Source organism: Chelmon rostratus, chromosome 10 (genome assembly GCF_017976325.1).
Source record: "Chelmon rostratus isolate fCheRos1 chromosome 10, fCheRos1.pri, whole genome shotgun sequence".
In the NCBI taxonomy this organism is placed as follows: domain Eukaryota; kingdom Metazoa; phylum Chordata; class Actinopteri; order Chaetodontiformes; family Chaetodontidae; genus Chelmon; species Chelmon rostratus.
The window spans coordinates 16,997,501-17,014,088 of record NC_055667.1 but is presented as its reverse complement, the minus strand read 5'-3'; positions in this window follow the sequence as shown (position 1 = coordinate 17,014,088).

Genomic DNA, 16,588 nt, shown 5'->3' with positions numbered 1-16,588 from the left:
AGTGGGGGCATCTGGCAGATGATTTGAAATGGAGGAGGGCTGGACTGATTGCGAAATAAGTGTGTGTGAATTGTGCGTGCAATTTTGTGTGTGTTTATTTGCATCAGTCAGAGAGACGGAATGCTGGGGATCTAACCTCATGCAATCTTAATAGGGAGTTTTTTATCCACTTGTTATTGTGTTGCCAGCTGTCCTTTGTGCCACAACGTAAGACTACATGTTAGGGCAAATACACAACAGATAAAGCTATATGGCATTTCACCATATGTGTGCATCTGTGTTTGGACAGTGATCACTGTGCAAGACTTCTGTCCTGTAATTAACATCATGGGAGCGACAACTTACTGCAAATGAGAGTTCATCTGCAGAAATAATTTGTGTCATAATTGAGAATATTATCACTTTTTCATGACGTTCTTTAAAAAGACACATCAGATCACGTATTAAATATGAAGGCTGTTCATTATTTGAATAATAAATGCAAAATGGCCTGACACCTGTTTATGGAGAGATGAGTCTTTCAGCTGGAGGCGATTCATAAAAAAATGACAGACAGCTGTAAATAAGTACATCTGGGACAACTCCTCGGTCCTGTTTCTATAGTGATCACTAGAACTTAATTTTCATTTCACTCAGCTGTTCCTGGAGACACAGCTCAAAATACAAAGAAAAAAGTACAAGTTAGCGTGGAAGAGGGCGATTTAGGGAAGTTGAGAATCTATTTTGATGGTTCCTCTTTGGAGAAAGTCTTCCCTCTTTCTTCTACATGTATACGGTTCATTTTGTCTCTCTGTATTCAGCTCTTTAATTCTTCTACTTTGAATGTGGATTAATTTTTTTCCACACATGTTGCCTATATGAAGACACTAAGCTGGACAAACTAAAGCCATATGGTGCACAGTGAGGTCCTCTGCCCTAACCTTCTGTCTCTTGTTTACACCAGTGGCTACGTGGCTGATGTCTATAGTTCTTAGAATTTGCAATGTATCATCATGAGGGCGACTACCTCAAACAAACAGAGTACACAATTGCTCCTCTGGGGGCTAACGGTTCAGGGTTATCATGGCTTGTTCCAACTGTATGGAGTGTGCCTCCACACGTCAGGCACACTCCAGAGGAACTGTCCAGTCCACAGCGAGGCAAAACACCCGACAGATAAACTCAACAGGATTGTGTTTGGAAAACCGTCCTCCAAACACAATCGCCTGTGCACGTTTGCCTGTTTATCAGGTTCTTTTTAAACAATCTCATTACAAAGCATCTAAAAACGATAAGGGCTGTCAAAACAGTTTCTCTTTAGGTTAAAATGATGTTACTGACAGAGCTCGTCTGCGCAGGGACGAGCAGATCCCTACTTCAACATACTGTAGGAGACAGGCAGAGAAATATCCTCAGGATTTAGTTTTTGATGATTTTTTGTATTTGTCAGATCTTTTTTTTTTACAACAACCTGCCCTCAACCTGTCTCGTCTTCTCCTACTTCAGTCAGTGATTCACTAAATTCTGTAGAATAACCTCTGATAAACCTCTAGAGAATGGGACTTTGTGAGTTTGACAGTTGTGGGTGAAGAGAGCAACAGTAACAGTAAAAAGCATAGGAATAACAACAAAGTTAGCATTGGTGGTCAATGAAAACTTGAGAATTGTGCAGATAGCACAAAATGTGATCCTCTTGGGTGTAATCATACTAGAGCTACACAATTAGTCATTTAATAATTGATGATCAGGAAATTTGAAATTTCTTAAGCAAAGACTTCAAACATTTGCTGGCTTCATTTTCTTCGATGCTTTTCTTTGTTGTACATGATAGTAAAGCGAATATCTTCAGGTTCTGAAACAACAAGACAAGAACAAGACATTTGAAGAGGTCACCTTGGGCTGCAGGAAATTACAGCCATTTTAAGTATTTTTCATCATTTTATAGACAAAATGATTGATTGAGAAAAATAATCAGCCGATTAATTGCTGTAAATAAATAGATGTACCCCTATGCCAGACCAAAAATAAATGAAACTCACAGAAAAGGGAATGTTTAAGGGTTAAAGTGTCCTGATTATGGATTTTATTTTTTATCTTCTAAGTCAGTTTCATTTGTATGAAATCTAAAATAAATTCTTGGTTAATGCTTCCTACACAATCTCATAAATGGGAATAGTTGTTTATTTGTTGAGTGAGTTGTCTGAGCTAAAGCTCACTTTACAAAAATGAATCAATTCAGCAAAATGCTGAATTGTGAAATGAGCAGAACAAGTATATCACTGGAGTCTAACTCAGGCTCAGCGGCACAAATTCCAACCATTTCTCTCAAACATGAACGTCACTCTGGGAAAAACTTGAATTCCTTGCTTATTCTTCAGAGACACATTGTTCAGCAGGAGAGCAGCAATGGCTCCGTGCAGGTGCTCCGTCCAGCCTAATGTCACAACTCAACATCATTCATTACTGTGTTAAGCTTTACAAAGGCACACAACCTTGCAGCCAGTCAAAATTATATTTGCCACTTAGTTGCTAGTCAACCTGATGGTTTTTCCCTCCCTTGCTTTACTCCCCATCCTCTTTTTTACAGTCAGGCAGACACAGTAAAGAGAGTGAGGGAGAGTAATTTGACAAAGAAAGGGTAGAAGTTGGCACTGAAAGTGAATCAAGGGAGCAAAAGCAAACAGAGGAAGGAAGGCGTGGGAAGGGGGGAGGGAGAAAGTGGAGGAGGGAAGTTGGGGGAGGGAAAGGGAATGGGAGAAGAAATGAGGGGGTGAAGCCGTAAGCAGAGCACGGACAAATTCCAATAAAAACAGAGTGTCACATGTAACACGTTTGTGCAGAGTGGGGACTGCTTATAATGACCCGCTTCCACTTCTTGACCACTGGACACCCCGGTTCACGACCCCAGTCACAGTTGTACAAAGGCAGAGGGAGAGCAGAGAAGGAAAACAGAAAGGGATCAGCTGTCACAGAAATATCATTAACGCTGTCTTTTCAAAGAAAAAGGCAATTCAGGACGCGCGCTGTTTGGCACACCATAAGGCATGGCCTGCTGTGTCACGTAGGGCCCTGCACACACACCAGCCACATGCATATGCACACATACAGTCAAACACAGCACACACGTACATGAATGCGCATTCAGGGTCACGTTAACGGCAGCCGCTGGGACAGAAGTGCAAGACAACCATCTCTGCTTCCTGTTTTTCTGGAAATGAAACTATGTCAAAGGCAATAATGCTAGCAGTACAAAAAACTGGCAGTTAGAAACTGATCCCCAAAGCTCATTCAAATTTCAAATCTGTGCGCACACACACTCAAACTCACACACCAGTTTTAAAACAGGGGCAGGACACAACAGGGGTTCTCCTAACCATGCTTCAGCATTCTGCATTCAATCAGTGATTTGATGAGTGGAAGTGGAATACAAACAGGACATGCAAATAGTGATTTAATCTTTGGATCCTCCCCCTTCCACTACTACAAAAGCCACTGGAACATTTAGTAACAGCTTGCAATCGCTCCCTTTAGCCTCCAGTCCAGGCAGCAGTGAGGCAGTAACAGATAGTTTGCAGGGTTTAGAACGGACCCAACAGATCTTTTTGTGAATCAGTTTGGGAACACAGCACTCTGGGGCCCCAAAAGGAAAAATATAGCGGAGGGTAAATGTTGTACCTCTGGAGAGAAACAATGGAATAGAGACACAGAGAACAGGGAAAGTGCTATGTTAAAGGGAAAGTAAAATAAATGCAGCATGCAGAGTAAAGCTGGAACAGTTACTTGGAAAATTAATCTGCAACTACTTTGACAATCAATTGTTCATTTAAGTAATTGTTAAAGCAAAAATACCAACAATTCACTGATTCCGACCTTTGCATTGTGATCATTCGCTGGTTTTCTTTACGTTCTGTGGCAAAAAACTGAATATCTTTGACATTTGGACTGTTAGTTGGATAAATCTTGAAGACATCACCTTAAACTAAACTGATGGATATTTTTCATCATTTTCCGAAACTATAGCCCAAATGCTTGGTCAGTCACTTCATAAATTAATCAGCAGATTAATCTGTAATTATATTAATTGGTAGTTGCAGCCATAATGCACAGACAGATGAGATATTAACCGTGCTGTGCCGTTTCACCCTGGGAAAAAGTGGAAAGGCCCTTCTGCGTGGCTGGAGGTAGTGAAGGTGTTGAGGGGATTTTTGTGTTTGTGGATAGTTGTGTATGTGTGTGGGAGGAGGGAGGGTCTTATAGTGACTGCTGACCTCTAACCCTGACTCTTACCTACTTCTCAGCCGCAGAAGTATTTCTATGGATATCTGTTTGTTTTTGCACACTCTTACACTCTGCCCCACATACACACAGCCACCGCCTTTGTATCATACACCCTCCAACCCATCCACTATAACTCCCATGAACATGGACAAGCACATAAACGCTTACATGCAGAGTCGAAGCTGTTCTTGTAAGAATTTCAGCTAGCATACACAGAACATGTAGCTAATTACAACATATTCTGCCTGTTGCTGCTGTTCCTCCCTTTATGTGCTGTTGTCTGCATGGTAGTTGTCTGGGGGAAATGTTGAGTTTGATGTTAATTCTGGTGATGTTTCCCATAAGCCCTCACATGTACATCAGCAGTCACCATTCAATTCTAAGACCCCCGTGGGGCTCACTCTGTTTTGGCCCCCAGTAGCCCTTAGCTCATTGACCCCTACACGTATCCCTTGGCCCCTATAGGCGGTGAGGGATTGTACAGGAGACAGGGTCTGAGTGGGGACAGAGAGAGAGGGGTGGGGTCAGCAGCAATAGAGAGAAGCACTTCTTCAGGAAAAGCATTAAAGAGGCAGGTATTGATTTGGGATTTTAAATGTTTTTCGCAGTGATATATCCAATTAGCCTCTGAACCCTCTATGGGTGTAGAGCAGGCTCCCCTGAGGCTGAGGAGAGGGCCACTATAACACTTATCCTCAGGCTCCCTCAAATGATAAGAAATAGATAATACCTGTTAGAGTCCAGACTCTTAACGGCAAAGTGCTGAAGGGCTTTAGAAGGCAAGAATTAATCTACACTTCCATTTATTCATATGAATACTGGTGGAAAACTAAAGCCTTTTCCTATGCAGGTCTACAGAAGCTCTTTTTGACTTGTCTGTTTTTATCATGGTCTTCTGTCTCAGTTGTGGGTGACATGGTGACTTGTTTCAGGCAATGCAGACAGCTCCTGGATACTGGTAAGCTTTAATTCTCTCTGCACATCCATGTCTCCCTCCTCCTCTTCCTCCTCCTCCTTCCCCCGCTCAATCGATGGTAAGTTATTTAGCAGATAAAAGAGTTGGATCAATCCAGCAGCACATATCAGAGTGCCAGCAACTTGTGTATATTATCTGGCGCGCGCGTGTGTGTGTGTGTGTGTGTGTGTGTGTGTGTGTGTGTGTGTGTGTGTGTGTGTGTGTGTGTGACAGAGAGAGGGAGTGTGATTGTGCTTGTCCGTGTCGATGGCCTAAGCATATGTGTCTGTGTACCTGGATATCTGAGCATGTGTGTGCATATTCGGAGTTATACCGTAGCCTAAAAAATAGTGGTGTGTGTGTTTGCTCAATTACCTCATACCCGCATGTCACTGCCACTATGTCAAACTCATAGTGAAAGAGATACTGAGAGAAAAAGGAGGGAGTGTGTCCTTGGCTGTTGAATGGCAGTCACCTTTTTTCTTTGTGCATGTACAGACGACTTGCTGGGGCGTTCTGCCTATTGTAAATATCTAATTTGATTCCATTCGTCATTAGGTGTCTGAATTGAGGCAACTCAATTGGATAAGTGAAAATGGCTCAAACCACTGTAGGAACATATCTCCCACTTACAAAGTGCTGCTTATGATAGAAAAAGGGATGTGAAAGGCAGACAGAGAGAGTGAAGAGGAATTTGTATAAGAAAAATGGAGAGCACAAACGCACGCCAAGTGGGACAGAAAGATGGAGTGATCCTGAAGAGGGGAGTGAGGAACAAGATGTTAATTTGAATATTACAAAAGCAAGGAAGAAAATGATGTTTCATGCCAAAGCAGAAATTGCTTTGAATACTGTGATAACTCAAAGCAAATGTGGATCCGTCAAAGGAGGAGCAGAGGCGTTGTGCTGAATACAAACAGGAGAAAAAGTCTTTTAGCTCCGGTGAGTGCAAGACAAAGTTAATAAGGTCAGAGGGGAACAACTGTGAACGTCAAAGGTCACCACCACAAAATTACAGACCAAAACAGACCTGCATCACCATACACACTCGACCACAAAAAAGCACTACTGTGAGACTGTGATCATTTATTTCTGATGGTTAGCATGTTTGCAGGCCTCACAAAGCATTTCTGAAAAATGAGACTTGTTTAACAGTTGCTGTGCGTCCTAATTGCCGAAAACAAAAAAATTAGAACACACACATACATACACCTACACACTGAGAGCGCATCCACATTCGAAACACACAGCACACATGCACAATATGCCTGCATACAAACACAAGCGCACTCACTGGTCTGCTGGCGCACTCCTTGCACCAGTGCACACTCAAAGAGACACGTACGCCACACACAGACAAACACACACTTGAGATTATGAGTGAGTCACTGCATTGCCCAGCAGGGCCTGGGGAGCTGGGGATTTCCACACGGAGAAAAACAGGTGACATCTGCCCAGCTCCCATACAAGTCTACGTACAGTGCAGCTATGTACAGATACAGCTGCTCTGTGCGCAGTAAAACCTGCAAATATAGGACAGGCACAAAGAGCCTCTTATTCTCACCTCCTATCACAACACCAAGTTGAGACGTGTGTCAATCACAACAGAATGCAGGCATTTGCAAACGAACTGCGTTTACTGACTTATTTAGTAACATCTTTTATACAATCACTTTAACCTGTGAACCTCGCCTTATCCTTGCTTGTAAACGACTGAGCCTTTCCAGCATGCTCCTTTCATACCTGGTCATGATACTATCACTGGTTACCAATCAGCCTGTTAACCTGTGCACTGTTCCAAACAGGTGTTTCTGGAGCATTCCACAACTTTCCCAGGCTTTTGTTGCTCCTGTCCGAACGTGTTTGAAACATGTTGCTGCATCAAATTCAGAATAAGCAGATATTTTCAAAAATCAATGAAGTTTATGAGGTAAAACATTAAACTTATTGTTGTTGTACTGTTTTCAATTGAGTGTACAGTATGTCAAAAAGGATCAACAAGTCACATTCTGTTTTATGTTTTACACTGAGTCCCAACTTTTTGGAATCAGGGTTGTGTATGTGTGTCAGAGGAAGAGATGGAGAGCATGGGGTGAAAGTAGTCAGAGGTCATTAAAGTAGTCAAAGGGCACTTGCCACACACTAAATCACCTCAACAGCTGAGACACACCTGCTAATGTGATTATACACACGCACACACACAAACACACACACACACTAAGAGCCAAAGTCCCCACCCCTGAAGATTCGGCCTTGTGCTTACATATATACACAGTGGAGATGGCCATGCATGGCCTGTTTTCACCTCAAATAAAGTTCACAGAGACCGTACACAAATCAATAAACAGCATTCCAGCTTAGTACCAAACACAGCTTGGCCCTTCTTCCTGTGTCACTGCTTGGGTTTTAAACATGCCACCTTTCTTCCTTCCTTCCAAGTGACCTGCTGAGCTTTTAGACTGTCCTATTGTCTTACCTGAATCTCAGTTTGTCTGTTCTCTAGTGAAGTAAGAGTGAGACACACTGGATGATAATCAGGCCATGTAACATCATATTTGGCCATTCTGACAAATCCCACAGATGCCTTGGATGGGAAATCCCCCTTCTACGGCTTGGCTCGAAGGCTCAGGTCTGATTGAAGATTTCATTATTGTTTATTTCCAGGAGATCAAATATCCTGAACTAAAAGCTGCGCCAGTCTTGGGGTTTGGATCCCATGTGAGGTTACCTAATACGCATGATACGATAAGTATGATTCATAAATATAGATTTTTAGATAGAATATCTTGAATTGATATTTTCTATATAGCTTTATTGAAAAATATTTATCAAGTAGGTTTGAAATGTTTTACTGATTGATCAATGTCTGGCCAGAAAACCTATTTAGTGACTGTGGCAAAACAAACAAACAAACTGTGCTGTACTCAAAATCTCTCTCTCACCTGAGCTTATGATGTACTTGTATGTTGCACCCAAGTATATATTCATGGATGGTGCATAATGAGATTGTATTGGATTATGCCAGCTCCTGCAAAACTGAGAGTAGGACAGAAGTGTTGCACACTTTGGCTCCATATACATTTGTCTTTTATTAAGGTGACAAGGGTGTAGCCTATATAACATACCAGTGCCTGGCTCTTACGATGGTTGTTGAAGAAGGCCTGAGGGCCTAAACATCATCATGATGATAGAGAAATGCATATGGAGCCAGAGTGTGCAACACTTCTTTCCTACTCTCTGGTCTGCTTGCTGTGATCAGCACCTTACTAAAAGTGTGTTACTTTTCTATCATATAGCTCCTGCATAACTGGCATAATATAAGTAGGTAACATATTGGAAGTGAGCAGGACAATATAAAGGGTGTGTCAAATGTGTCCCTGTGTTCACATTTCATCCAGAGCCATCATATCAACAAGTAAGGCATGAAAACATTGCTTCATGCAAAGCATCTTCTAAATGCATGAGAGAGCTACTTGCTTATGCCCTGTTTCATCTCTTTAGTTTATCCTTGTGTACATTCCTATGACCATCCTTGCACCTGTGCGCCAGCAGAGACACAAAAGCTGGGGATCGATTCGTGCGTCTGTGGTGGGCAGAGAAATGTGCAGTGTGGGAATGGCTGCCGGGGAGTGTTCGACACAGAACGATATTATTTATCCTGGAGAATATCCTAAAATGGCTAATTATACGGGCCAATTAGCTGGCTAATTAGACAATTATCTAAGCAGACAATCTATTGGCTGGAGAAAATCGATACAGGGAAGAGATAGCGGCAGTGATAAGGATTTACTTTCTATTACCAAACCAGCTCACCAGGCTGCTCATGAACAGACGCTGTGAGGTTACACACCCATAGTTTTGAACTTGTCAGTAACGTTTAGCACGTAAGCCCAAAACGTAGTTCATTGTTATTTCATGGAGATGTTGAATTGTACTATAAGTGTTTCCTCTGGGCATGTGTGTGTCTGTGTATGTGTGTGTGTGTGTGTGACTGTGTGCAGCAGGCAGAGAGGTGACAGCACATTTGTAGGAAAGAGTCAGAGCTGCTGTTCCCACAGGACAGACAGAGTGAGTCAGGTCCCACTGCAGATCTTATCTGATCATCATGTCAACACTATAGACCTTCTCTCCTTCTGCTGCCCTACTCCTCTCTCTGTTTACTCAGTGCCTCGCGCTGCCTTTCTCGACGGCAGAATCACACAAAGGATTTATCTTTCTTCTTCGGTTATGTCCCTGACACACACACACACACACACACACACACACAAAGCTCCCCTTCCATGTGCACAACACTGGCATCCAGTCAAAGTGGCGCTAAATTGTATTAAAATAGTGCAGTGCTCGTCGCAAATTTACATGCGAATTAGGGAGAGTAGAAGTAATTACTCTGGGCCAGTGCCGCTAATTGAATAAGGGTGCAGCCTTTTCTCTCCTCTCTCCTTCTCTCTTCTTTCATTCTGTATACATGGGGCTCTGTGCGTCTCTTCAATGTCATTATGCCACTGCTTTGCCCTCTTCAAGGGCCCACATTACAGGCAAAAGAAAGCAATGGAGGGTGCTTTGTGTGTGTGTGTGTGTGTGTGTGCGTGCGCGTCTTTCTGTATGCATTTATGGGTATTTGTTTTGCCAAGTCCTTTTTTTTGTACTGTGTGAAGCGATGATGTGAATATGATGGCCTATTGTACTGTGTGTGGGATCACCAGTGTGTATTTGTATTCCTGAGCCATGTGGGAAATTAGATGGATAAAATCTATGCACATTAAGATGTAGATGTGCTGTTTGGTGTGTACTGTCATTCTCTTTGGGTCCTGTGGGAGACAAACCAGAAGCAGAGTGAAAAACACAAGCAGATAGGCAGCCATGACCAGAGCGCACACAGACAGCCTCGGGCTGTGTTTGAAGTAGGCCTCGGAGAGAACACGTTGCCTTTGAGGTGTGGTGTATATCAGAGTAACTGTCACACTGACACACACAGACTTTTCCCATTGGAGCATTTGCATGGCAAAGTGTCCGCTGGCTGATTTCCAGGTCTACTTAATTCTGTAATGGCAATGAGTATTACAAGAGAAAATTGCTAATGCATGAACTGATTCCCACAATACACCTGCTGTACTTCCATGTTGGTTTGTGCATGCCTGTGGAAAATACATCAAAAAGTATTCATTTTTTATATACTGAGAGACATATATCTTATATATTTCTGTAGGTCTGTGTGTCAGCCATGCGGTGTGAAGGGGAAAGGCTGGCTGCTCTCAGGAATATCAACCTGTGGCTGTCAGCCTTATCAGATCTAACCCACTCAGGGAGAACTAAAAACACTCTCCCTCTTCGCCAATCGCTCTTTCTCACACACACACAGACACACGCACACACACGCACACACACACGTGCATGTTCATATACTGTACAAACACTTTCACAAGAGCAGAATGCATGCATGAGAGAAAGTTCACAATAGACTTCCACTTAAATGTGTGGGTCACTTCTCCTGGCCAAGAAATAGTTCGGCACATGAGCTCAAGTAAAACCACAGCTTGTTGTTTTTGCACTTCTGTTTTAGCACAGGTTAATCTCTCAGATTAATTCATCCTTCTACCTTCACACAGAGCCAGGCTGTCCACCAGTAAGTAACTACATACATTTATTCAAGTACTGTACTTAAGGACAATTTCCGGAAATTTGTACTTTACTTGAGTATTTCCATTTTCTGCTACTTTATACTTCAACATTTCAGAGCCAAATATTGTACTTTTTACCCCATCATTGACCATTAACAAACAAATGATGATATTGTTATATCAATATAACTTTATTGATTCCCAGCGAGAGGTTCACAAGCTATTTTTGGTGTTTTAACTATATTTTGATTCTCGTAATTTTTTACTTTCAACATTGTGGTATTGCAACTTTTACTTAATACATAGCTTACATTAGATCTTTATGACTTAGAAATTTGCAAAATGACACTACAGATTTAGATTTCAAACAGTCACACTCCAAACACACACGTTAATCTATTATGATTTTGCAAAAATGATAAATCTGGCTAAAAATTTTAAGACCAAGGCATTTAGGAGAAAGTAGAATCTGAGCTACTATGAGGTCAGTTTGTTCATTTCAAGTTTTAATCGATTCAGAAAAATTAAATACATCATTTCTCTTTCAGCTATTTCCTTAAGTGCTAGGTCATGTTCATCTGTGTATGTCAGTGTGTGGGTGTGTGCTTCTTCCCTGGTGGTGATATTATGAGTGAAAATACCTGCTGACGCACAACAGCCAGGCTCAGAGGTCAAAGACTTCAGAGCTTGCTTTCATTGATTCATAGCCTCAGGTAGAGAGCACACACTGAGTCTGTGTGTGTGTGTGTGTGTGTGTGTGTGTGTGTGTGTGCGCAATAGAGGCTTAGATACAGACAGAAAGTCAGACAGAAAGCATGCATGTGTGTGTCTACATCCTAATGTGTCTGTGTGTGTGTGTGTGTGTGTGTGTGTGTGTGTGTGTGTGTGTGTGTTAGCATGTCTGTCTACACCCGGTGCTATTGCCCCAAACAGAGCTTCAGGCCAGCCTGTGTTTCCTGGCTAGGGGCACAGTCACTGCGGTTAGGGTGTTAACAGGAGGGATACAGAACGAAAGAACAAAAGATGCGCCTGGAGCCAACACTGAAATGCCTTTGAGAAACAGGGGAAGATCTCCACGGGGGTAGGGAGGGATGAGGGAGTGTGAGAAAGCAACGGAGGGATGATGGAGTACGCAAGGAAGATGTAACAAGGGGACATAGAGTCGGGTGAGACACTTTTAAAACAAGGAGGGGTTTGTCTCTCTCGTTTCTCTCTCACACACATCAGAAAAGGGGAAGATGTGTCACGAATGTACTTTACAGTAAACAGAGTCCTCAGAGCTCCCCTATCTAACTAATCCTCTCAGCTCCTGTCAAACAAACAGGGGAGGGAGAGTTGGAGATAAAGAGATGAAAGGAGGAGAGAAAACACAGAGGTGAACAACAGAGGGAGTAGCTGAGGATACAGAAGTGATGAATCGTGTTTGGACTGCGCTCTAGCTTTCATGATACTGCAACTGGTCGCGAGTCACTGACATGGGTCTGAGGGATTTGTGGGACACGTGCGTATTTATGTTTGTGGTTTTATAGCATCAAAACCTCTTTGTTTAGTTTGTCCACGCTGTTAGTCTAACAGGATAATCCAGGTAGATGAACAAAGAGCTATTCTGGAGTGTGTATACATTGTTGCAGCAGAGATGCATTCATCATGTAAAAGGGGACATCGGATCTTGTTGTCTGTTGCAGTGATTCTACATGTTGAAGGGGTTTTGACTGCTCATGCACACAGCCAGTGTACAAACATCCTGAAAACTGTGATATTTGCATACATCATCATGCCCTTGAATAGCAAACCACAAACAAAAATATTAGTCTGGTGAATAATATTTACATTCCACATTTCCTTTTCAGGGGCATATGAGATTCCTCCTTTGTCCATATGCCGTCTATCTGTTTGGAATGGAGCAGATATTTTTGCTGAAATGTAAAAGTAAACACTGCTGTGGAAGTCCCTCCATTTCCTGCTGACTTCCTGTCATGGGGATTTATGCACACACAAACACACACAGACACACATACACTGTAAAGGGAGGGTAGCGCTCTTTCTCTATTTCCCAGCAAAGCCATGCCTGTCAGCACTAGTTTTTCTACACTGACCTGTCATAACCACTACACAAACAGGTGGATCAGGGGTGAAGCGGAAGTCAGACGCAACGAGTAGAAATATTTAACCCCAAAATGACTGCGACTGTTACACCCAAAAGCCTTGAGGACTCATTTCATTCATTTCAACGTTACTTGTCAAATGTGCTTTTAGCGATAGTGATAAACACGCTTTTAGTTTCATTTAGCCTCTCATTTCCCATCAGTGCTTTCAGGCCAAGCCTCAAGTAGACTACACATCTTTTACTAATTTAAGAAATCCCCTCAAACTTTTGCCAGCTTTTAGATTAATCACAGATCCTCACATAATTTGCAGAACTTATCATCCTATGTAGTCTTACCATAAATCCACACTTGCTCTAAATTCATAAAGCTTATTGAAAACAAGTCAAAAGCCAAATCTAAAACTAGTTAATTCTTGCACTGCTGCTGTAGTGCAAGCTACATACCGTGACAGCTGAGTACATAATGTGACATTTTCTACTGTAAAGCTAGCACAACATGCAAGCATATGAGCATATGGGGACCTTGCACTATTGATAGGGATAAAACCTATCAATCTCCATAAAAGCTAGTTCACACTGCACTTTGGCCCATTTCTCTCCTTAGATTTGTACATCTATTTATACTGAGTATCTAGTACTGGGGAAGACTATTGAACAATAACGATAAAAGTATTTCTTGCAACAATAGGAGACTGAGTTGTATGTTATGCTTTGAATTATGATTGGATCAGAGTGGATATGAAATATTCATCTGTGGTCTCCTGCAGGGACGGCATGCCGTTAAAAAGGCATTGATTTGACAAGCCAAACAAACGCTGATGAGGCCTGATAATCAATGGCGGCATTGATGACAGTGTGTGGTGGCCGTGGGCTCCGAGCGATTGGATGGGCTCACTGTGAATAATGAATGAGGAGATTCCTGATTGATCAGCGAGGTTGTCTCTCTTTCAGACACTCAGCTGGCATTTCAATGGGGCCTCCAGCACCGGAGACAACACGGCTACAACACCCCGACACCAACCGTCCTGCAGGAGTGGTCGCATCACTGCCTCCCAACAAGATTAAGGCCAAGTTGTGAATCGATACAGACCATTTGTGGTGGGGAAAAAAGTGGTTTTGGAACATGTGAATGAAAAAGCAGCACAGAATATTATCTAAATGCCGTCTGTAAATGTGAAACATGGGCTTGAAATAGGACTGGGACAGGTGAGAAAACCTTAAGGGTCTTCAGTGAGTTTGTCCTTGACTAGAAAATGGGTGGACTGGTACCCAAGGGTGTACACACACACCCCCAAACACATGCAAACCCCCCCCCCACACACACACACACACACACATATACACACACACAGGTGACAGCAGTGGTGGGTGCATTGTCATTTGCCTGGCTTCCCCACACCAGTACTGAATGTCAACTCTCTTTTCTCTTTTGTACTTGGAGGAGGTGCGGGAATGATGAGGGGGAACAAAAACACCAAACAACAAAAAAGGTCCCCAACAATGCCGCTATCTTCGTGGCATCTACTGCCGCTGTCTCCTTCTCTTCACCCTCCTCTTCCTCTCTCTCTCTCTCCCTTTGTGCTCCCCCACCTCCCTGCCACATTCACACTCCCTCATAGAATATCACTTAGCTCTGCCCTTGAATCCTCCTCCGTAAGTGCACACACTGAGGTGCTTTCTGAAAAGACTTGAAGAAAGAAAGTGGGAGGGATGTCGCCGCAGTAATGATGCAGGCCGACTCTAGTTTATAGCTGTCTCAATGTAGCGGCAGAAAGCTTCATGTCTCGTATGTCGCATGCTTTTCTGTTGCAGTTAGTGGGTGATAATGAAGATACACTAACACGTGCGACACTTTCCACCGCTAACTTGTCCCACCACCATTTGCTTTGTCAACTATGCCAGTGTTCCGTCTCTCTCTCTCTGAACTCTGAGTTTCTCTCCCAGTGTGAGTATTTATTTCAATGATGGGGATGATTATGCAAATAAAAGAAACATGCATCTATCTGGGTAGCCAATAAGAAACCCCTCCATGATTTGGCCTCAACTAATTAGCCAATTCATCTATTGTTGTTGTGTTTTTCAACACAAAGATGGCCCATCATCATCATCATGCTATTACTTCTCTCGTTCTATCCTGTTCCTGAAATATGTCTGTACATCTCACATCCTTCCTCTCTCTCCCATGTTTATTTCTTTGTGTCTCAGTTTTTTTCATGAACATATTCTTCATATACTCGTCACCTGCTCATTCTTACTCCCTCCCTCTACTCTTCTCTACAGCATCACTGGATATAAATGCAGGTATAGAGAGTTATTGATTCACAAAAGAGAAAGCAACAAGGAACAGCAACAAAGGAGAATGAAGCTCTGCTCTACACCTAACCAGGGCAATCTGTTGAGTCTGTTGTCTGCAGCCACAGAGTTTTATCTACAATTAATGCAAATCCTTGTTAAATTTTCCAAATAAGTTTAAGGTCGACGTCAACACGGTTTCCCTCTAGCTCTAAAAAAGAACTGGTTACAAGCCATCTTCATGTCAAATTTCCCACCAAGTCCCAGCTTTCCTAGGTAAACTCTCTTCCTCATCTTCCTCTCTGTCTGTACTCCAGAGGTTGATCTGCTCCATCGTCGCCAAAGAGTTAACATTGCGTTGGATGGACGCCAAACCACAGCTTGCCATATGGGGTTCTCGTTGCAAACCATGAGACTGAAGACTGTATACAGGTCAGCTCTGCCATAGCTGTGTCACTATGAGACAATATGGGACAGTGCGTGTTGCCCTGGTCTATCTTATGCCCAGCAGTTAACAACCTTTGGCAGAATCCCAGTTTCTTCCTCTCTGCTCCCATCAACCAGCCTTGTCCCTGGACTCTAGCCAACCAAATTCTCCCTCTGTGAACGCCTGAAAAACTGAGCAGTCTATGCTGTAAGAAAGAGAACAAGAGAGCAACAGAGAGCGAGAATAGCTAATACCAATGTTTGTTCCTCTCAATTACAGTTTTAAATGGAAATCAATGTAGCAGAGGGAATGAGAGGAGCCCTTAACGTTGGGGTGATAATCACATTAAGACAGGGCTTAAATCAACACCAGACCTTTGCCTCTGGAGGGGGAAGAACAACACAGAAAGAGCCGGGACTATTCAATTCTCTCTCTCTCTCTAGTAATCTATCTATCACTCTCATACAACAGTCGTCTCCAGCTCCCAAACCGCTGTCTGGTTGCTGGGATACCACCCATAAGTTTCACCATGGTAACATCTGGAATAAAGGTGGGTGGGCAGGGTGCCAGGATAGGCCTGGAGTTTCACTGTGGCCATAAAACTAACAAAAATAAATCTTTGTTCAACTGCTCTTCCCAGCACGATGCACACACACAAATACACCCACCCACCCGCGCGCACACACACACCAGTGTAGTACAATACAATACCCTGATGCTGGAAGGTAGAAAACACACACACACACACACACACACACACACACAAACACACACACACACACACACACACACACACACACACACACACACACGCACGCACAGTCACACACATCTCAGCCAATTTAATCCGAGTTAACTGTTTCTCAGCTCCAATAACAGACAGACAGTGAAGGGCTTTTGTTGCCCTGCTCTTATTGTAGTGAAGTGAACAC